Source organism: Marmota flaviventris, chromosome X (assembly GCF_047511675.1).
Source record: "Marmota flaviventris isolate mMarFla1 chromosome X, mMarFla1.hap1, whole genome shotgun sequence".
Taxonomy (NCBI): domain Eukaryota; kingdom Metazoa; phylum Chordata; class Mammalia; order Rodentia; family Sciuridae; genus Marmota; species Marmota flaviventris.
In genome coordinates this window covers 28198126-28222838 of record NC_092518.1, presented here as the reverse complement: position 1 = coordinate 28222838, position 24713 = coordinate 28198126, and the positions used below count along the sequence as shown (strand labels likewise).

At 35.7% G+C, this 24713-nt stretch overlaps 1 pseudogene; it reads left to right on the top strand.

The window, feature by feature from the left end:
• The first annotated feature begins 9035 nt into the window (after positions 1–9035).
• Positions 9036–24713, top strand: part of LOC139703113 (RNA-splicing ligase RtcB homolog) — a 35047-nt pseudogene continuing 19369 nt past the window's right edge.

Below are 24713 nucleotides of genomic sequence, written 5' to 3'. Positions count from 1 at the left end.
CTACTAAAGCAGAACCTATTTAGATTATTTAATCTGACAATTACCAGCATCCAATATAGTATTGACACTTAGTAAGGATTCCATAAATATTTCTAGAATGATCAAAAGAATGAGTTAAATGAAGACTAAGATATGTATTGAGCATACCTAATGAGAATTTTTTCTCATTATTTTCATCAAAGGAATAAAACAACTTGCTGAATGTTTTTCATTCTTAGGGACTCTTTAAACCATATCATTAACCTCTAGATAAGGTTAATCGACTTATAGGAAGTTAAAAACATTTTTTTTGTCTTTTTCTTATCTATTTTGTTTCCATTTATCTTAGGATTCTTACTAAATAGCCTATATTTTCTATTTTATCAGGTCCCCTAAAAATTGTGACAGATGTTCCTTTTTGAATAGGGCCATCTCAATATATGTCTGATATCCCACTGTAATTAATCATCTCCCCACTTACTGACAAAATTATCCAAGATTTTATAAATTATATGATTACTTTGCCTATAGAATATTCACATTCTTCTCTTAAATTCTTTCAAAAGAATTGTATTTATATCTCCTGATAGACAACCAAAATTTACATTTTAATGAATACACATTCTGCCCTCTTCTGGGTCTACCCAGAACACCTGCACACAATTTACATATATTTACAGGAAAGAAAATGACCCATCTCAGAAGGTTGGAAAGTAAGGAGATTAATGAAGGTGATTTCTCAGAACTAGTGCATACATAAATTGTTGGAGGTGTTCATCAGTGAAAATTCAATTATAGCCACCACTTCAAAAGGGTCATCTTAGCGTCACCTTCTTGCTTGTCATTGTCTATCATGTTTCTGCTCTGCAGAAAGTTGGTTATATGTTTGTATCACCATTATGACAATATTTTGTCTTTTTAAATCAGTATGCACATATTGGATGCAAAGAAAGTAACAATTTTTCCACCTAAAGAGTTTTGACTTTATAATTTGTTTAATGAAATTGTACATAGAAAAATGAAAACATTGAACCAAACACCTAGTTTGAACTTGTTGATTGCCAATTCATTAGTAACCATGGAAGCTGACCAATGACATGGTTTGTGGAAAACATGCAATGGCTTGGTTTATGCTGCATTCAGTCAACTAGCTGAAAATAGGAACTCTCCCAAGAGGAATTTCTTTTTTACTATGAAGAGTAACTTTAGAAATACAACAAATGCCCACTGACATATAGTTTTTAAGTGGGAACAACCAAACTGATAACTCATGATATCAGATAGTAATAAAATATGGTTTAGGATACAGCCAACCAGATTTACCTCTATTGCAAAGATATGATTTCTCTGCCTAATTTCAACTCCCATTTACCAGAGTATTGAAAACTGTATAGGAGAAAGTGCTCTTTTCACATTGAGCCCATTTTTGTCTTCCACATGTTCATATGATTCAGCTATCCCACTCCTAGGTACATATTCAGAGGAAATTCAATCATGATATCAAAGAGAAACTTGCATTCCTGTGTTGATTGTGGCACTATTTAAAATAGCTAAAATAAGATATCAGTCTGGGAGTCATTCAGCAGATGAATGGATAAAGAAAATAAGCTATCCATACATAAGAGAGTATTATTCAGCCATAAAGAATGAGATCTTGTCATTTGCAACAAAATGGATGGAAATGATGGACATTATGTCAACTGAAATAAATCAAAGAACAACAATCACTACATGTTCTCTGTCATATGTGGAAACTAAAAAATGTTGACCAGAATGCACAATAGTGATTAATAGAGTTTGTACTGAATATAGGAGGAGGGTGGATAAAGAGAGGTGGATTGAACAATGCATGCTAAATGCATGTGTGGAAATATCATACTGAATCTCACTAATAAGTTTTAATACATATTAATCAACAAGAAAATGAAATAATTATCAAGATACTGCACATCCATAAAATGGAATACTATTCAGCTGTAAAAATAACCAATTTCTGATCTACACAGGATAATGAATCTCAAGTGCATTGTGTTAAATGGAAGATACTAGACTGAAAACATAAACATACTTTATAATTCCATTATATAGTAGTTTAGAAAAGAGAAATATTTTCAGATATTTTAAAACACATTTTAAAAGTCAAAAAAGTTTGCAAGGGGTTAGAGGGGGATTGATTGTTTAGTCAGCATATAAGAACTTGTGGGATTGATGGAACTCTTGTATTTTGTTTCTGGTTATTGTTACTCAAATGTATGTATTTTGTCTAATTCTCAGAAATTCACTACAACTATAATTTCTGTTGGCTACAAAACTTAAAAGTGAATAAAATTTAAAAATACACACAAGTTGGTAAAATATTCCAAAGCAAACTGAGCAAAATCTTTCAAAATTCCTTTTCACTAGTTTTTGCTTTCTTATTGGGGAAATTGAAGCAAACACACAAATGTTGAAAAGAAGGCAAAGAAAGCAACTTTATGATAGTTTTTTTTTTTTAAAGGAAAAAATGCACAAGCAGAAATAATGACTGAAATCCCTTATATCCTTTGCCAGCTCTATTTTATTGTGGGGAATCTTCCACTCCAGCATCATTTCCTCTGCACACAGTGGGGAATGACCACCTGTTTATTGTGGACCTCTAGCCCCATCTGTTTCCAGTCTGTCTTTGGGTTCCTCCAAGTTCTGAGTAAACGCCTTCCCTACCCAGTCATGACAATCCCCTTCATCTTCATGTCTTTCTTTGGATGAATTATCCCAACTAGAAGTGGCCCAGCCATGGCTCTGGGAATCAGCTGTTCCTTCCCATCTAACAGGCATGAGAAAGTTCTTTGATCCCCATATAGTCCCTTTGGTAACCTCAGCAGCTGGAGGATGAAGTTTTGGATTAAAAATCAGAGCTTCAGCCCCAGTGCTCCCTCACTGGAGCAGTGGACAGAGACTAAAAGTGCCAGCTTAAGCCTTGGGAAGATGAAATAACAAGCAGACATATTATTCTTTTTTAAAAGAGCAAGAAACTTCTTTCTTTAGTGATCAAATACACATTATTTTCACTTTGAAAATGCTCTTATTGTTTTAAAATATAATTCTACAGAATTTTCTAGGTGGTATTCAAAATGAAGAAAAAATTTAGGTCAGAATCACGTAGACTGAATTTTGCCCAAGATCCCTTCAATAGAAGTTTTTCTTCTGCTGCCCTACTGCTGTCTGGCCACATTGCCTTAATGACAGGAGTGCAAATGAGACACCTGTGATCTGTACCCATCCTGAAATTACTATGTGATGCTCTAAGAGAAGAAATGGTCCTGGCTCTGTCAAATTTTCCCTTCTTTTCTTCTCCCTCGGATTTTTATTGAATGTTAACTCCAGAGGTGAACAGCACTGTGTAATATGGGGTGGGAGGCTGAGTCATATTTTAGTCATACTTCAAAGGACTGAGAAATCACACTACAGTTGCCTTTTCATGTTATGCTTTTGCTTTTGATGAAAGCATTAACCAGTTCCTTTGTGGATAGATTGTATCAATTCATAAATGTAAATTTTTGATTATCAAATTCAGCTCAGTAAAATACTAAGCTTATTTTCTGTCTATAAGGTTCCTTACTTGGAAAAATCTACAACTTTTTGATAGGTAAAGTGAAATAAGGGTTAGCTGAGAATGTGGAAAGTATCTGAGTAGCAACAGAGAGATCATCAATAGTTTTGCATAATATTCCCATTTTGCAATTTTCTTCCACATTTTTTTCAATAGGAAAAATACGGGAAGAAGACTTTCTATCGTGGAAAAGCATGATATTGTTACCATATGTGGAACACTTAAAATTTATGTCTCATCTGGTAAAACATGGCTGAAACATGAATAATGGAAGTGCTTGGAAGAGTTCATGCAAGGAAAGAATGATGGGTTTGTAAATTATGGCCCCACCATCATTTCCCAATTATAAAGATATAGGTAGCCAGGTTTTGGTCTAGGGATCTCTAATATTAATGCCACTCCATATGCTTTTGATGTACATGAAATTTATGAGGAAAAATATCATGTAAACCTTAAATTTTTCATCTCTTCCTCTGCCTAAATTCCATACAGCACCAAGTCTACCAAAAAATGACATGCCAGAAAGACAAGTTATAATCTTGTTATAATGTTAAAACAAGGTATAAACTCTGCTGCACAAATCAGCTATGTAATAATCACCAACAGTTTTTTCAGAACTATGACAATAAGAGCACCCTGCATTTGAATAATAACATCCATATTGGAGGAAAAATGACCCAAAGCTCTTTATTTATAAACCAAACCCATTCCCTGATGTCCATATATATTGACTAATATTAAGAGTTATTAGACCAATCTGGATTCTTCTTTTTTATTGTTCAAGGGGAAAAATAATAGGAAAGAAAATCAGGAATGATTGGAAGCTATTGAAAATTGGTGGCTGCAGTGGGGCGTGTCCTGTGCTTGATGTTTGACATTTCCAAGAAGCACATAATTTTGCAATGGAAGTCTCATGCTTGCCCTCATCCCCACAGTTCTGTGTGTTCATGTGAGATGATGCCACATCTGGCAAGTCCAAATCTTCTCTCCTCGACTAACTGCTGTTTTATTCTGGCTATTTGGAAATATGTTCTTGTTGCTGCAGTGATCTCAGTACGAGTCCTGGAATGTTGATTTTTTTTAGCGTGTGTTCTTTCAAACTGGCCATTTCTTTGGCAGTCTATTTCAGTTAATGTGGTGAGAACGAATTGTGTTATCCAAACAGAGGGAAATAAAATCACAGCTGGGCGTTACCTCAGCAGCAGGCATCTTGTTGTGAGCACCCCCATATTGTCTGGCTGATTGTTCCCTAAATTGCCTAAATGCCTAGAAACTTCTGTCACCAGACATCACTGTGAATTTGGAACTAGTCTGTGACCTCAGAGGTATTTAGAGAGTGGTCTCCACACAGCCCTAAGAGCCTCTGTCCTTGAACTTAACCTTGCCCAGAGCTTCACTTGGTGGAAGAGTTACCTTTATTCTCTTCCCTTAAGAAACAGCGACATTCTCCTCCCTTGCTATTGCAAAAGCACAGATGTGTTGAGTTGTACTTGATTCCTGTGTGTCAGTCATATATACAGCCCTGCAGCCTTGCAGGCGGATTGTGCTGCCTGTGATGAAAGTTTAGTAGCAGAACACCTTGAACCTGGCTTAGGACTTCAGCTTGCCAAGTGCAGTGGAAACAAGTGAAAATCTGGATGGAGTAGGCATGACAGAAAGAAGGGCAGTTCGTCTTGCTAGGGTGGCAAGCCCACTCGTATAACTGATATTTCTATTTTCAAATGTCACCCACCCTCACTCTGGCATATCTTGCTCTGTAACTTGTGCTCCTATTCAAAATGTGTGATGCTCTTGCTCTTCCCTCCCCAGCAAGGGAATGTGCTTGCCATTTAGTCAGCTCACTTACACTGCAGTTATGGAGGGAAAATCTCATGACTTTGACATTGCCACTTTATGCTCTGAAGCTATGTTACCGCATTTCATTCATTAGGGTAAAATAAAATTAAGATATTATTTCAGTGAAGAAAATTCTCCCTATGCATCTCTCTAGATAATAAAAGATTTTTTTTTCAAATCATTTTCTGCAGAAGTATCTGATCACAGAGAATTCTAGATTTTGACTACTTAGAAGAATTCAGGGGCTTCCTGAAGTGACCAATGGTCACTTCCCATTGCCTCTATTTATCCACATTTTTCTAGCCTCCCATATGCCTGGGGCCCAGGATGAGAATAAGAAACGAAGAAGCACTACTTCTTCCCCATCCATTTGGACTCATTTAAAAGAGAACACAAAACCTATATTATTTGAAACGTGTTATGTCCTTCCTTCCCTCTGAGCCCTGTGACCCTCACATCAAAGGAGAAGACAGCTACCCTTCAACCCGCCCTTCTCCTCCTCGTAAGCTTAGAGTGGTTGCCAATCACTTATGTTAGAGTCTGTAAACAAGTCTGGATGGTGCCTGGCATTTTGCCAGAGGGAGTGGTTTGTGAAGTAACTCCAGCGAGCCATTAAGTGTGGAGATTCCTTATTGGTTGACTGCTATATCTAGTTTATGTTAATTGATAAGCTGTGTGGAATGTATAAATACCCTTCCTGTCCTACAATAAATGGCTCCCACTCCTGCTGTATCAATCTACACAAGTTGTTCGTCACCCCCCGGTTATTTTGCTGCAGCCGGACTGCGACAGAGAGTTAAGTCAAGGTTTCTCGGGATCTTTAAACTTTCCAAACCATAATTTTCACTGCTCAACTTTCTTTCTCCTTCTGGAAAGTATTCAGCTTTCTATATTTTATCATTATTGTTCTCCACACATATTTCATGATGTCTGACTTACCTGGAACAGATATCTTTAGCCATTGGTATTCCTGCCAGATCATCCTTCCTTAATTACATCTCTTACAGATGTCAAGGTCTAGCTCAGGTTGACTTTTTATTTCCCCTCATAGTTTAATGAACTACATGATTATTCTAGATACCATGAAGCATCCTCACTGAGAACTCAATGCCACAATGCTCGCTTTTGCTGTTGAATCATTTATTGTTGTCTAAACATTTCATAAACACATACACACACACACACACACACACACACTTTATCTTATTTCCAAAATACATTCTCCACTCATTCATTATTAAAAAAAAAAAAAAAAACAAACTTGTTACACTTCTTCCATGAGTCAGATACTGTGCTAAGAACTAGACACCATACAAAATGCAAAAGGCAGGGTCTTTGATTTTAAGATCAGAAACTAGAAGCAAAAAGTGGGCACAAGGAAAAATAACAGGCGGTCGAAAGTGCTGTGCCAATATGAGTAAGTGTAGAGGCACATGTCATTTCTTAAATTTTTTAACACCAGGGGCTGGGGCTGGGGCTCAGCGGTAGCGCACTTGCCTGGCATATGTGAGGCACTGGGTTTGATTCTCAGCACTACATAAATAAATAAAATAAAGGTCTATCAACAACTAAAAAAAATTTAACACCATTCCATGATGATTACATTTGTTACAAAATTGTAGGCAATCCTTAATTTAAATAATTGCTAATTTTATATGCCACAACTTCTTCAAAATTCATAGCAAATTACATCAAAATTGTTATTCCAAAGTTGTTAGCCTCATTTTTATATCAACCTTTTTTGAACATTCAGATAAATCAATTTTAACACTTCCTCCTCCCATAGAAATGGTCTTTTAGTTTGGTTTTATTCTCAGAGTGGTCCTCAAATTTACTATGCAGCATTATTACCTGGGGAAATTAATAAAGCTAATCTTGAATTTATTAAGGCCATAATGATGAAATCAAGTAATTTTTCTAGTAAGTGAAATCCCTATCTGAAATATTTCTTTCATCACTTTCCTTCATAAAATAATATAATAAACTATTGTAAAACCTGAGCCTCTTTTCCTGAATCATATAGACATGAGTCTGAGAAGCTTAAAGCCAGATTTTAGAACAGTAAATATGACCCTAAAACTAATAACATGAAAATGCAAAACATTTCAGACCTCAGCCAACTAGTAATAGATTCTTATTTTGATAAATTCTGGAACAATGAAAGATGTTTATACATTCTGTTGTTAGTATGAGTAAGATTTTTATGATTTCTCAGTTCAAATCTTCAGCTTTTGAAATATAAGCATGTATTCATTCATGAAGTCTTCATATAATATTTAAACTGAAGTTTTATAAAGGCAAACAAGACTGAAAATTGTCCAGTGCTAGAAATGCCATGTATTAACCATGATGTGCATATATAAACAATAATAAGTAGAATCACTGATTATGGTGCCCTGTTGAGAATGGTATCAGATAACTTTCTAGCAGAAAGCAAATTCCATACCCAGAGTAGGTTAATTGAACAGAGTTAGTGTTATGTTTTGCATGTGAGGTGTCCCCCAAAAGCTCAGGTGTGAGACAATGCAAGAAGGTTCAGAAGAGAATTGATTGGGTTGTGAGAGTCTTAGCATAATCAGTGAATTAATTCCCTCATAGATATTAACTGAGTGGTAACTGAAATGGTAGAGTGTGGCTGGAGGAGGTGGGAATTGGGATATGGCATTTGTATATATATCTGTATCTGGCAAGTGGAGACCTCCCTCCTTGCCCCTTCACCCCCTCCCTCTCCTTCACCCCCTCTTTCTCTTCTTTCTGATCATCATTTGAGCTGGTTCTCTCTACCAACCTCTTCCACCATGATGTCCTGCCTGACCTTGAACCCCTAGGAATGGATCTTGCTATGTATGGATTGAGAACTCTGAAACCATGAGCCTATAAATAAACTTTTCTTCTCTACAGTTGATCTGGTCAAGTCTTTTAGTGGTAGCAGCAAACAAAGTTGACTAAAAAACAGTTAGTGAGCAGAATATATGAGTAGGTTTAAGGAACAAGGAGCATAGTGCTCGTAACAAGGGAGCATAAATAGCAACTAGGTCTGGAGATTCCCAAGTAGTTAGCCACTGGTACCCTAAGAAAACTAATATCTATAGAGAGGGAAAACCCAAAAAGGAACTGAAATCCATAATGGAGGAAAGCAGACATTGCCGAATTTTGACTGGAAGGGAGAGGATCACGGCAATCAATACTGTGATCTCTTATACTAATAAGTATCTCACTTTGCCAGAGAGCAATGGGACCCTATTGATGCAGTTCATTGAGATTATCCTCCCAAAGCATATAACATATTGGAAAAAGAAGGAGAATGGATCTGAAGGAAGAAATGAGGAATATCTAGCATGGTAGCAAACATAAATAAGGTAGTCTTATACACTGCTGCTGGGACTGCTAATTGGTATAACCACTATGAAAAGAAGTATGGAGATTCCTCAGAAAACTTAGACTGGAACCACCATTACACCCAGCTATCCCAGTCCCAGGTTTATACCCAAAGGACTTAAAATCAGTATACTACAGTGACACAACCACATCAATGTTTATAACAGCTCAATCACAATAGCTAAACTATGGAACCAACCTAGGTGCCCTTTGACATATGAGTGGATAAAGAAAATGTGGTGAGGATTCCAAGATGGCGGGCCAGAGGGAAACATCATCCTGTGTCACTCGTGACCCAGATTTCACCTAGTCGGAATACTGCATCTCAGAGAGTATAAGAGGACTCCTATACAGCTGATTTCCATAGAAACCACCAGCACTGTGACCACTGCACAGGACTCAGAGCCTCAGTGTTCAAGTAGAACTCTGGACCCTTGATTCCCGAAACCCTAGCCCACACTAAGGCTTGCAAATGGCTTAGCAGAATCACCTATCAGCACCTCTGCAGAACTCCAGACTGCTCTCCGCTACCATGCAGGTCACTCACCTATGACCTACCCACAGCACAATGCCATCTCCCGGCTCCCCCCACCTCACCAGACACCCTGACAGTGGAACCAGACCAACTCCATCTTGAATAACCTTTCTCACCATATTTGGTGTGGGCAGCTCTCAGATTGGATCTCCATCTGGCCAGGTACCAGGTATCCAACTCCTACCCCCATCCCCCAGCAGCGATAACTGCACAGTGACTGCTCAACACAAAAACTGCTCCACCTGGTGTGAGCCTGGGTGTGAGAGGTCCCGCAGGTGGGAACTGCTAAGTGAGAGGGAATGGGACTAAAATTTGGAACCTAACAGAGTGACCAGGAGCTGGGAAATCTCCAGACAAGAGAGAGAGAGACAATACCAGGCGCTCAAGTCACACGAGTGGTCCCAAAAAAGAGACCTGTGAGGTGGAATCTCCCTGCAGGTACTGGCGGGTGGCACTCCCCACTTCCAGACACTGTACAACAGGACCAGTCTTCCCATCCTGGTTACCTACACCATCCAGAGGGCAGAAACACCAGCTTAAAACAGACAACGCCACCTATTAGATGAGAAGAGAAACAGAAAAGATACAGATCTCTAAAACTAGCAACAACCCTGGATTCTTCTTTGGAGTATTTATTTTTTTCTCTTTCTTTTCTGCCTCTCTATCCTTTGGCCTTCACATCCCCAACATATGTAAAACCGAGAACTTTGCATAAAATAGGATTTTGATGACTGAGTCATCTGAATAATATAATATAGAAGTGTTGTATATGCCCCCCTTTTTCTATTTTTTCTTCTTTTATTTTTCTTTCCCCTTCCAAAGTTTACTATTTTAACATCCTGTACTTTTCTAAATACATATGTGTGTTTGTTTTATGTACTCTACTGCCTTCCCACATTCTTGTCTACCCTAAATTACTTCCTGTCTATTCTCTTGCTACTAACCCTCTTCATTAGATTTCTCTTTCACACTTCCTAAGATTTATTAACTCTATATCCTCACATCCTACCTCCTCAGCATATCGTTCTACACCCCACCCCCAGTTCATTGTCCACCATCAGAAACTGTAAACGATTTTATGAAACTACTGATTATATTTCAGATAATAATTGAATCCAACATCTCTGTACATTGAGACTAAACTGTAAACATCTTAATAAAAACAAATTGTTCATAGGTGGTATATTGTTGATATTGGTATCAGTTAGCATTGTCCTTCCCCACAAAGGAGTGACCTTGGAACCCAAAAAGAGCACTAAAAACCTATAGGGTAGAAACAATAACACCCCAGACCCACAGAGCTGGAAAGGAAGACACACGACACATGAGCAATATGAAAAGACAAGGGAAGAAAGTGCCCCAAACAAAAGAAGACACCATATCGTTAGAATCATTCGCAACCACAGCAGAAAAAATGACAGAGAAAGAATTTAGGATGTACATGGTTAAAATGTTCTGTGAACTCAAGGAAGATATAAGAGAGCAAATAGAGGCAGTGAAAGATCACTTTGACAGGGAGCTACATAAACAAATACAGGAAGCAAAAGATCACCTCAACAGGGAGATAGAGGTGCTAAAAAAGAAACCAGACAGAAATCTTTGAAATGAAAGAAACAACAAACCAGATTAAAAGCTCAAATGAAATCATCACCAACAGAGAAGACCACTTGAAAGATAGGACATCAGACAATGAAGACAAAATATATAATCTTAAAAAGAACATAGCCTACACAGTGATAAAGTTAAGAAATCACAAGCAGAATATTCAAGAAATATGAGATAAAATAAAAAGACCAAATTTAAGAGTTATTGGGATAGACAAAGGCATGGAGGCCCAAACAAAGGAATGAACAATCTATTCAATGAAATGATATCAGAAAACTTTCCAAACAGGAAGAAGGAATTGGAAACCCAAATTCAAGAAGCCTACTGGATGCCAAATATACAAAATCACAACAGATCCATACCACATCACATTATAATAAAAATGCCCAACATACAGAATAAGGAGAGAACTTTAAAAGTCATGAGAAAAAGGAATCAGATTACATATAGAGGAAAACCAATTAGGATAACAGCATATATTACAACAAAGACATTAAAAGCTAGAAGATCCTGGAATAACATATATCAAGCTCTGAAAGAAAATGGGTGCCAACCAAGAATCTTGTATCCAGCAAAATTAAGCTTTAGATTTGAAGATACAATAAAAACATTCCATGATAAACAAAAGTTAAAAGAATTTATAGATAGAAAACTGGCACTACAAAAGATTCTTGGCAAAACATTCCATGAAGAGGAAACAAAAAAACAACAATGAAAATCAGCAGAGGGAGATAGTACCCTAAAGGAAAAGCTAATCAAAGAAGAAAATCAAGTTTAGTTAAATAACAAAAATAAACAAATATGGCTGGAAATACAAACCATGTCTCAATAATAATGCTGAATGTTAATGCCTTAAGTTCACCAACCAAAAGACATAGGCTAGCAGACTGGATTAAAAACAACAGCAATAACAGCAACAATATGCTGCCTACAGGAGACTCATCTGATAGGAAAAGACATACACAGACTGAAGGTGAAAGGTTGGGAAAATCATACCATTCACATGGACTGTGGAAGCAAGCAGGGGTTTCCATCCTCACATCAAATAAAGTAGATTTCAAGCCAAAGTTAATCAAAAGGGATAAAGATAGATATTGCATACTGCTCAAGGGAACCATACACTAACAAGACATAACAATTATACATATATATGCCCCAAACAATGATGTAGCTATGTTCATCAAACAAACTTCTCAAGTCCAGAATCAAATTGACCACAACAAAGTAATCTTTGGTGACTTTAACACACCTCTCTCACCACTGGATAGATCTTCCAAACAAAAGTTGAATAAAGAAACTACAGAGCTCAAAAACACAATTAATAACTTAGACTTAACTGACATATATAGAATTTTCAACTGGCATCAAGTGGATACACTATCTTCTCAGCAGCACATGGATCCTACTCTAAAATAGACCATATACAAAGCAACTCTTAGCAAATACAAAAACATAGAGATGCTACCATGTATTTTATCAGATCATAAAGGAATGAAATTGGAAATCAATGACAAAATAATAAATAAAAATTTCTCCATCACCTGGAATATAAACAATACGCTAATGAATGAACAATGGGTTACAGAAAACATCAAGAAGGAGATTTAAAAATTCTTAGAGGTAAATGAGAACATAGACACAACATATCGAAATCTCTGGGACAGTATAAAAGAAGTTCTAAGAGCAAAGTTCATTGCATGGAGTTCATTCCTTAAAAGAAGAAAAAGCCAACAAATCAATGACCTCACACTACATCTCAAAGCCCTAGAAAAAGAAGAAGAAATCAACAGCAAAACCAGTAGAAGGCAAGAAATAATTAAAATCAGATATGAAATCAAAACAAAAGAAACAATTGAAAAAATTGACAAAACTAAGAGTTGGTTCTTTAAAAAAGTAAATAAAATTGACAGACCCTTAGCTATACTTGCCACAGTCCGGCTGGGCAAAATAACCTGGAAGTGACAAGCAACTTGAAGGTTGAAGTGGGAACTGCTTTATTGCGGGGAAACTCAGCAGGAACTGAACGGGAACTCAAGGTAGCGGGCACCCAAGGTAGCAGGAGCTGCTTTATTGCGGGACAGCCGAGGTATATATACCTAACTGATTACATACAGCTTGACTCAATTAGCATCATCCAGATACGGCAATCAGCCAATAAGGAATCCCCATCATCTTAATGGCTCGGTGGCGTTGCCTCACAACCACTCCTCCTGGCAAACTGCCAGGTGCCATCTTGACTTGATTTGCGGTCCCCAACAACACTCATGAAGAGAAGGAGAGAAAAAACTTAAATTACCAGCATACATGATTAAAAAGGTAATATCACAACAGACACTACAAAAATACAGAGGTTAAATAGAAATTATTTTGAAAACTTATATTCTAATAAAATAGAAGACACTAAAGGCATAAACAAATTTCTTAAGTCATACAATTTGCCCAGATTGAATCAGGAAGATACACACAATTTAAACAGACCAATATCAAGTGATAAAATCAAAGATGCCAACAGAAGCTTACCAACCAAGGAAAGCCCAGGACTCGATGGATACACAGCTGAGTTCTACAAGACCTTTAAAGAAGAACTAATACCAATACTCTACAATTTATTTCAGGAAGTAGAAAAAAGGCAGAACTTCCAAACTCATTCTATGAGGCCAATATCACCCTGATTCCAATACCAGGCAAAGACACACCAAAGAAAGAAACTTTCAGACCAGTATCTCTAATGAACATAGATGAAAAAATTCTCAATAAAATTCTGGCAAATCAAATACAAAAGCATGTCTAAAAGATTGTGCACCATGATCAACTGGGATTCATTCCAGGGATGCAAGTTTGGTTCAACATACACAAATCAGTAAATGTAATTCACTACATAAATACAAATAAGAACAATAATTATATGAACTTCTTAATCAATGCAGAAGAATCCTTTGACAAAATCCAGCACTCATTTCTGCTAAAATCTCTGGAGAAACTAGGGATAGAAAGAACTTACCTCAACATTTTAAAGGCTACATACAACAAACCCAAGACCAACATCATACTGAATGGAGAAAACTAAAAGCATTTATTCTAAAGTAAGGAAACAAGATAAGGACATCTACTCTTACCACTCATATTCAGCATAGTCCCTAACAATCTAGACACAACAATAAAGCAAGAGAAGGAAATTAAAGGGAAATGAATAGGAAAAGAAGAAGTCAAATGATCTGTTTGCTGAAGACATGATCATATACTTAAATCACCAAAAAATTTCCCCCAGAAGACTCTGAGATCTGATAAACAAATTCAACAAAGTAGTAGCATAAAAGATTAACATGAATAAATCACTTCCCTATACTCCAATAATTAATCTACTAAAAAGAAAATTAGAAAAATGATTCCATTCATAATAACCTCACAAATAAAATATTTGGGAATAAATTTAACCAAGTATGTGGAAGATCTCTATAATGAAAATATAAAACAGTGAAGAAAGATATTGAAGAAGACCTTAGAAGATGGAAAAACCTCCTGTATTCTTGAATGGGCAGAATTAATGTTATCTAAGTGGCCATTTTACTAAAAGCATTATATAGATTCAATGCACTCTTCATCAAAATTTCAATGAAATTCTTCACAGAACAAGAGAAAAACAACTTTAGAATACATTTGAAATGATAAAAGATAAAGAATAGTTAAAGCAACCCAATCCTGGGCAATAAGAGTGATGCTGGAGTCATCAGAATACTGATTCTCAAATAATACTAAAGAACTACAGTGACAAAGATAACATAGTATTGATACCAAAACAGACATGAACATCAATAGAACAGAATAGAAGACACAGAGACAAATTCACATAGATAAAGTGATCTGATACTTGACAAAGATACCAAAAAATACATTGGAGAAAAAAATAGCATTTTCAACAAATTATACTGTGAAAACTGGATATCTGCATGTAGACTGAAACTAGATTTCTATCTTATACCTGACACAAAAGTCAACTCAAAATGTATCAAAGAGGGCTGGGGTTGTGGCTCAGTGGCAGAATGCTTACCTAGCATGTGTAAGGCACTGGGTTCAATTCTCAGCACTGCATACAAATAAATAAAAATAAAAGTCAATTGACAACTAAAACAAATGGATCAAAGATCTAGCAACTAGACCAGAAACACTGCAACTACTAGAAGAAAACATAGGCTCAACATTCCAACATATTGGCATAGGCAATGACTTCCTTAACAAGATACCTAAAGTGCAAGAAATTAAAACAAGAATCAGTAAGTGAGATGACATCAAATTAAAAAGATTCTGCACAGCAAAGGAAACAATTAAGAGTATGACTAGAGAGCCTAAAGAATGGAAGCTTATTGTTGCCAGCTACTCTTCCAACAGGGATTAATATCCAGAATACCTAAGGAACTCAAAGAACTTAAAACCAAAAAAAAAAAAATCCTATGTGGGCAAAGAACTAAATAGACATTTCTCAAAAGAAGAAACACAAATGGTCAACAAATATATAAAAATGTGTTCAATATACCTAGCAATCAGAGAAATGTAAATCAAAAACCACTGAGATTTCATCTAACTCCAGTTAGAATGGTGATCACCAAGACCGCAAAGATGTGAGGAAAAAGGTACACTCATACATTCTTGGTAGAATGGCAAATTAGGAAAACCATTCTGGAAATCTGTATGAGGACTCCTCAAAAGACTAGTAATAGAACAACCATATGACTCAGCTATCCCACTCCTTGGTATTTATCAAAAAGAACTAAAATCAGCATACAATAGTAATACAGGCTCATCAATGTTTATAACAGTGCAATTCACAATAGCCAAGTTATGGAACCAGCCCAGGTACCCATTAAGAGATGAATGCATAAAGAAATATCACATATGTAAACAATGGAGTTATATTCAGTCATAAAGAAGAATGAAATCAAGGCATTTGCTGGTAAATGGATGGAACTGGAGAACATCATGTAAGTGAAATAAGTCAGACTCAGAAATTCAAAGATTGAATATTTTCTCCTATATGCAGAATCTAGACCAAAATAAGAAAAGTTGGGGCAGTGTCCCATGAAAGTTGAAGGGAGATCAGTAGACTAGAGGAAGGGAATTAAGCAGGAAGGAGGAGGAACAAGAATAGGTAGAAAAGGTGGAATGAAATTGACCAAACTGTTTATATGAATATACCAAAGTGAATTTCACCTGTATGTATGTATGTATGTGTATGTGTGTGTATCTATATGTATGTGTGTGTATATATATATATATATATATATATATATATATAAACACTAACTTAAAAATCTATAAATAAATGTAAATATGACAAGTAAAGCAAAAGGGGAAAACGGGGAAGGAGTATTGGAGGGAAAGTGTAAGTACTAGGGACTGAAGTGGAGCAAATTATTTTCCATGCATATATAATTATATCAGAAATAAACCACGATTATGTATAACTATAATGCACTAATAAAATATAAAAATACATAAAGCACTTTTAAATAAATCAGTTGTCTTCTTTCTATCTTTATGGGCTCTAGCTGAAGCTTCATTTTGGGGGGATGATGTTTACTAAGTTTACCAAATTATTTACCAAAACTGCTATAGCACTCATTATAGAATGTGCTGAACTTGAATAACTTGCCAAAGTTACTGCTGCTCCAACTTAAAGGTGATTTTCTGTTCCCTCAGGTTCAGTCCTATCCAAATAAATCTCAAAAATCACCTAGATTTCCAGCCCAGCTTCCAAAGAAACTCTTACCTCCCCTTTCATTGACATTAAATTTTCCTAATGGGCATTGACATTGCAAAGTGCTTTAGAATGAAATTTATTAATCATGTCATACAGGGTTATTAAGCCATTCCCAAGTCACTATTAGTGCCTGGTAGAATGAAGACTAATGGTATTTTTTTCTGGTCTTGTGATGGTCCAAATACATAAAGGTCCTTACCACACCTGCTCCAACAAAAATGAACATGTATACACCCTCCCAGAGGATAGTAAGTTCACAGGTGAATTTGACATTGGGTTTGGGCTATCGAAGAGGTCTTGATCCTCAAGTAGCTTTAGACACTACTTGTTTTATAAAAAGAATTTTAGGACTTAGGTTGGATTTGAAAACCCATTACTACCTTATAAGGTAGAAACATAATTTTTATTCAATGCCACCCATGCTTATATTCCTGAGAATTAGCCAAATTTGGTATCTGTCTCCAGGAACAATAGAAAGATAAAGGGCTATCACATCAATGGTCTCTGAACTCATTTGAAAGAGAACATGTCACTATGATAAATGGTTCTTTTATTATGGCCTCTCCTTGATCTTACCATTACTAGCCCAATTAGTCCTCAGGCACTAGAGTGTTAATGAGCAAAAAATCTAGCTTAAAAGCTTGGCTTTAAATCCCTCTTGGAAATTCATTTCTGTTTAAGGCTTACTGTCCATTTAAAACTCTTAGTTGAAGAGAAAGAGAAAACAAGAATATACACAAGATGTGCTCAAAAAATATGTTGATGTTAGTCATAAAAACTTTGAATTCTAAATATTCCCTCTGGTTCAGAAAACCCAGATGCTAGGTCTTCTCATGATTTTCTGAATTTCTTGGAATCTTTGCATGTCTTTAATAATAATACTAATGCAAGATAACACTATTCAAAGCAAGGCTATAACATTGCTATGTTTTGGGCATCTGGACATTTAGAATAACCTAGAAATCAGAAAATGACTCTTATCTGATGACTTATAGTTGTTTCTGAGTGGGAAGGGGGATGGTGGTTTCATTGCATCTCTCTGTGTGGAATACTATGTGCCTTGTAGGGTTCACACTACAGTAGTTCATTGTTTTAGTCAGGTTTTGCATCACTGTGACCAAAATACCGGACAAGAACAACTTCAATGAGGAAAAGTTTGTTTGGGGCTCATAGCTTCAGAGGTCTCAGTCCATAGATGGCCAACTCTATTGCTCTGGGTGCAACATGAGGGAACACATCATGAGGAAGGGCCCAGGAAAGGAAAGCTTCTCATCTTATAGCAGGGTCAGGAAGCAGAGAGGAAGAGCCCACAGGGAAGATGTACCTTTCGAGAGCATACCCCTAGTGACCCATCTCCTCTGTCATGCCCTGCCTGCCTACGGTTACCATTCAGTCAGTCCATTCAACCTAAGGTGGACTTATTAGGTTATAGATATCAGAATCTTGTCACTTCATCTCTAAATCTTCCTGCATTAACAGGAAGCTTTGGGGGAGACACCTAATATCCAAACCATAACACCTATCAAGAGGCCTCCAAATTCCTTTTTATGTTTCACTCCTTCAAAATTAAGGATTTGAAGGAAACCAAAATCGTCATTGAGGGCCCCCTAGAGAGAGTTAAATGATGCAGTATAGTAAAAGTAAAATAATTGTATAATTCAGCATCAGAAAACTGCCATTTTTAGAGACTAAAGGTGTATTCTTGGAGAATTTATCTCCTTTTGCATCAATTTCCTCAAAAAGATTCAGTTAAAACTCTTTACATCTGTCAAAAAGTGATAATTAATAGTAGTAGTAGCCAGTCTAACATACCCTAGTAGTCTTGAGAATTACTACTTTCAAAGCACAGGCACTTGGGGGGAAGTTCTTAAATTATCTATATCTTTCATCCCTTATTTATTAGAGTAAAATACTAATACAAGTACCTTGTCAACTGTATTGAGGATTAAATAATAATGTATGTCATATAAACATATCTAATGGATACTAGATCTTAGGGTCATCGTTGTTATTTCTCTAAAGAACTGACCTAGTCTGGTTTCTGATTTCTTTGAGTAACTTTAGAGCTCAGAGCCTAATCATTAAAGAAAGAAAACTACACACCTGAAAGCAGCCCCAAGCTTCCTGACAAATTGTCAGTTAACATAGAGCCCCCCAGCATTATTACCACATTACCTTCTTTTCTGATCTGAGAGTCACTTTAGAGCTGAATTGCATAATTCTTTTACTGTACCACACTGGCTCAGTTAACTCCCTCTAGGAGGCCCTACACAGGACTATTTTGGTCTTCTCCAAATCCTTAACTTTGAAGGAGTGAAACATAAAAAAGAAAGTACTATTAGTGCTCAGCTATATATTTAAGAAAGGGAAAGGATATAAAGAGGAGCTAACATTAACAGCATCATTTTACAAGTCCCAGAGTCTTCTTGAGGAGTTTAATTCAGTTTATATCCTCTAAATCTGTAACAAGGCTTCAACATTTTTGATAAAACATTCTATTGACCAACTTAAAATAACAGAAAATTCAACATTTTCTTTTTTCAATTTTTAATTTTATTTTTTATTCTAAATTATTATATATGACAGCAGGATGCTGTCAATTACAATTCATATTACACAGAAAGAGCACAGTTTTTTATGTCTCTGGTTGTATACAAAGTATATTTGTACCAATTCGTGTCCTCATACATATACTTAGGGTAATGATGTCCATCTCATTCCACCATATTTTTTACACCCCTCACCCCCTCCTTTCCCCTCCCTCCCCTTTGCCCTATCTAGAGTTTTTCTAATCTTCCCATGCTTCCTCTCCCAACCCCACTATGAATCAGCCTCCTTAAATCAGAGAAAACATTCGGCATTTGTTTTGGGGGGATTGGCTAACATCACTTAGCATTATATTCTCCAACTTCATCCATTTACATGCAAATGTCATGATTTTATTCTCTTTTATTGCTGAGTAATATTCCATTGTGTATATATACCACATTTTTCTTATCCATTCATCTACTGAAGGGCATCTATGTTGGTTCCACAGTTTAGCTATTGTGAATTGTGCTGCAATAAACATTGATGTGGTTGTGTCCCTGTAGTATGCTGTTTCTAAGTCCTTTGGGTGTAGACCAAGGAGTGGGACAGCTGAGTCAAATGGTGGTTCCATTCCAAGTTTTCCAAGAAATCTCCTTACTGCTTTCCATATTGGCTGTACCAATTTGCAGTCCCACCAGCAGTGTATGAGTGTACCTTTTTCCCGCAACCTTGCCAACACTTATTGTTGTTTGTATGCAAAATAGCTGTCATTCTGATTGGAGTGAGATGATATCTTAGAGTAGTTTTGATTTGCATTTCTCTAATTGCTAGTGATGATGAACATTTTTTCATATATTTGTTTATTGATTGTATATCATCTTCTGAGAGGTATATGTTCAGGTCCTTGGCCCATTAATTGATTGGGTTATTTGTTTTTTAGTGCTTAGCTTTTTGAGTTCTTTATATACCCTAAAGATTAATGCTCTATCTGATGTGTGAGGGGTAAAGATTTGCTCCCAAGATGTAGGCTCTCTATTCACCTCACAGATTGTTTCTTTTGCTGAAAAGAAGTTTTTTAGTTTGAATTCATACCATTTATTAATCCTTGATTTTAATGCTTGCACTATAGGTGTCTTATTAAGGAAGTAGCGGCCTAATCCGATATAAAGAAGATTGGGGCCTACTTTTTCTTCTATTAGACACAGGGTCTCTGGTTTAATTCCTAGTCCATGATCCACTTTGGAAAACTCATCATTTTCTATTGTTTTGTTGCCCTCTCTCCTGAAGATCTTGCCTTCTTTACCAATACAACTTGAGTATGAGAGAGCTTATCGTGGTAGATATGTGTTCTTTGATAGACCTGAAGACAGGTGCTTGAAGCAGAAAGAGGTGAAAGCTATATCAGAAAAGGATAATCTTTACCAGTAAATTACAATTTACATCTCATTGACCAGAACTGTGTCCAGTGGGCACCTCTTGTAGCTGCGCACATTGCTACATGGTACTAGTATTATACAATATTAAATATTGTCCTTTCTTTCATGCCAAAATGTTTTTTAACTTCACCCTCTACATTCCCATCCTCAGATGCATAATCAGCCATTTGTATAAAAAACCCCTAGTTTCATTTTTTAAAATCCCTATCAAAACATTAATAGTACAATTGATAGAATTCATTTTATTTTTTACATGTATGTATTGTGAATTAATCACCCTTTCTCTACCCTCTCCCACCTTCCCTCTCTTGCCCATTTGCATGATCCTTTCCCATTCCATCATAGTTCCTCTTCTACTTTCAGGTCACCTTTAAAAAAATTAGTGTCCACATATGAGAGTAAACAAGTGCTACATATCTTTCTGTGTCTGGCTTATTTTACTTATCTTGATGCCTCCAGTTCCATCAATTCTCCTACAGATAGTATTACTCCATTACTATTTGTGAATGAATAATACTCTGTTGTGTTTGTGTCTGTATATGTATATGATATTTTCTTTATCCATTCCTCTGTTGATGAACATCTAGGCTGGTTCCATATCTTTGCTACTGTGTAAATAATGCCACGATAAACATAGATATGCAGGTATTTCTTTTGTATGCTGACTTTATTCCCTTCAATATATACCAAGGAGAATTACACAGTAGTTCTAGTTTTAGTTTTTTAAAAAAAATTCCATACAGTTTTTATATATTAGTTGTGATTGGACACAATACCTTTATTTTATTTATTTATTGCTATGTGGTGCTGAGTATCAAACTTAGCACCTCGCACATGCTAGGTGAGCACTCTACTGCTGAGCCAAACCCCAGCCCCCCCATACAGTTTTTTATAGTAGTACTAATTTGCATTCCCTCCAACAATGTACAAGTGTTCTTTTTCCTTACCAATATTTGGTGGGTTTTTTTTTTTTTTTTGTCATTTTGACAATAGCCCTTATAATTGGAATGAAACATTAAAACTATCAAAATAGTTTTGATTTGCATGTACCTCATGATTAAAGCTATTGAGCATTTTATCATATATTTATCAGTCATTTATATTTTTTTGAGAAATATCTATTCAGATAATTGGCCCAAATCTTTATTGCATTATACATTCTTTTAAGTTTTCTGAGCTCTTTGTATGTTCTGGACCTTAACCCTCTGCCAAATCAATATTTGACAAATATATTCTCCCATTCTGTCAGTTGTCTTTTCACTCTGATGATGGTTTCTTTTGTTGTGCAGAAGTTTTTTTTTTTAATTTGATTTAATCCCAGTTTTGACTCTTGATTTTGTGCTTTGGGAGCCTTATGCAGGAAATCATTGCCTGTGTCAATATCATCAGGTTTGTTTTCTTCTAGTGGTTTCAGAGTTTCTGGTCTTAGATTAAGGTCTTTGATCAATTTGAGTTGATTTTTGTACAGGGTAAGAGATAGGATTCTAGATTCAACCTTCTACATGTGGATATATAGTTTTTCCATCAGCATTTTTTGGAGAGGATGTCCTTTCTTCAGTATGCACTTTTCACAATTTTATTAAAAATCAGTTGGATGAAAATATATGGATTTATTTCTGGGTCCTCTATTCTGTTCCCTTGGTCTACATGTCTGTTTTAATACCAATACTACGTTGTTTTTTCTTACTATATCTCTGTAAGTTTTGTTTGTTTGTTTGTTTGTTTGTTTTTGCAATCAAGTACTTGGGATATAGCTCAGTTGGAAGAACGCTTGCTTCACATGCATAAAGTCCTGGGATCAATCCCCAGTACTGCAACCAAAACAAACAAACAAACAAACAAAAAAAACTGCAGAAAGAAAAATGGTTAAAATGAAATCAAGTACTGCAATGCCTACAGCATTGCTATTTTTACTAAGGATTGCTTTGATTGTCCAAAGCCTTTTGTACGTTTACATACATTTTAGAATTGTTTTTTCTTGTTCTGTAAAGACAGTCATTGGTAGTTTGATAGGGCATGCACCAGAACTAGATTGCTTTGGGAAGTTTAGCCATTTTTACAATGTTAATTCTCTCAATTCTTAAACTTGAGAGGTCATTCCACCTTTTAGTGTCTTATTCAATTTCTTTCATCAGTGTTTATAATTGTCTGCATTGTAGAGGTATTTTACTACCTTAGTTAGGTTTATTCCTAGGTATTTTATTTGGGGGGCTATTGTGAATGGGATTTCTTTCCATATTTCTTAGTGAGTTCATTTTATATACATATATTCCACTATATTATATTATGTATATTAATTTCATATCATGCTATTTTCCTGAATTTGTTTATAAGTTCTAATTGTCTTTTAGTAAAGTCCTTAGGATTTTATCTACAGAGAGAATAATATCTGCAAACAGGGACAATTTGACTTCCTCCTTTCCTGTTTGTATACTTTATTTCCTTCTCTTACTTAATTGCTCTGGCAAAATTTCAAGCACTATATTGATTAAGACTGGAGAAAGTAGACACCCTTGTCTTGTTCTTGACCTTGGGAGAAATGCTTTCACTACTTCCCAATTCAGTATGATGTTGAGTAGGAGTTTGTCTTATATAATATTATCATATTGAGATATGAATCCTCTTTTTTTTGGTACCAGGATCAAACCCAAGGGTGAAGCCACATCCCCAGTCCATTTTTTTTTTTTTTTTTTGAGACAGGATCTCTTTAAGTTGCTCAGAACCTCACTAACTTGTTGGGTCTGGCTTTGAACTTGGAATCTTCCTGACTCAGCCTCCCAAGCCACTAGGATTACAGACATGCATCAGCACTCCATGCTGAGGTATGACTCTTCTATATATAATTTATTTATGGATAGAAATGAATTTTATCAGAGATTTTTCTACTTCTGTTGAGAGATAATGGAATTGTTCTTAATTATATTATGCACTGTATTACATTCATTTTGTATGTTGAACTATCCTTGCATCCCTGGAATGAAACCAACTTCATCATGACATATGATCTTTTTAATGTACTGTAGAATTCAGTTTGCATAGTTTAATTTTCAATTTTTTTTAAGGATATTTGCACTGATGTTCATCAGGGATATTGGTCTATAGTTTCCTTTTGTTGTGGTTGTCATTGTGTCCTTGTCAGGGTTTGGTAGCAGGGTAATGATGACTTCTTACAATGAGTTTGGAAGGGTTCCTTACCTTTATATTTTATTCAGTAATTTGAGGAGCACTGGAATAAGTTCTTCAAAAGTTGAATAAATTCAGGGCTGGGGATGTGGCTCAATTGGTAACGTGCTCACCTGGCATGCTCAGGGCACTGGGTTAGATCCTCAGCACCACATAAAAATAAAATAAAGACGTTGTGTCCACCGAAAACTAAAAAATAAATATTAAAAAATTCTCTCTCTCTCTCTCTCTCTCTCTCAAAAAAAAAAAGTTGAATAAATCCAGCAGTAAATTTATCTGACCTAATATTTTCTTTGTTGGGATACATTACATTATTAAGTCAAACTCATTACTTGGTATTGGTCTAAGTAGTTTTTTATACTCACTAGGTTCAATATTTGTACAGATATTGTTCTAATTTTTCTCTATTTTCCAGTTTATTGGCAAATAGTTTTTCAGAATATTCTGTAATGATCCTTTGAATTTCTGTGGTATCACTTGTAATGTCTCATTTGTCAACTCCAATTTTATTTTGTTCTTTTCTCTCTTCTTTTGGTTAGTTTAGCTAAGGATTTGTCAATTTTGTTTATATTTCAAAGAGTCGATTCTTTGTTTTACTGATTCTTTGTATTATTTTTTTAGTATCTATTTCATTTATTTCTGCTCTGATCTTTATAATTTTTTTCTGCTGTTTTTGTGTTTTATTTGTCCTTGTTTTGTAACACCCTGTGATGCATGAATAATGTTATTTATTTTAAATCTATTTATTTGATGTAGGCATTCATTGCTACAAACTTTCTTTTTGATACTACTTTTGCTGTATTCTAATGGTATTTGTATGATGTATTTTTATTTTCATTTGATTCAAAGAATTTTTAAAATTCCCCCTCTGATTTCTTCAGTAATCAA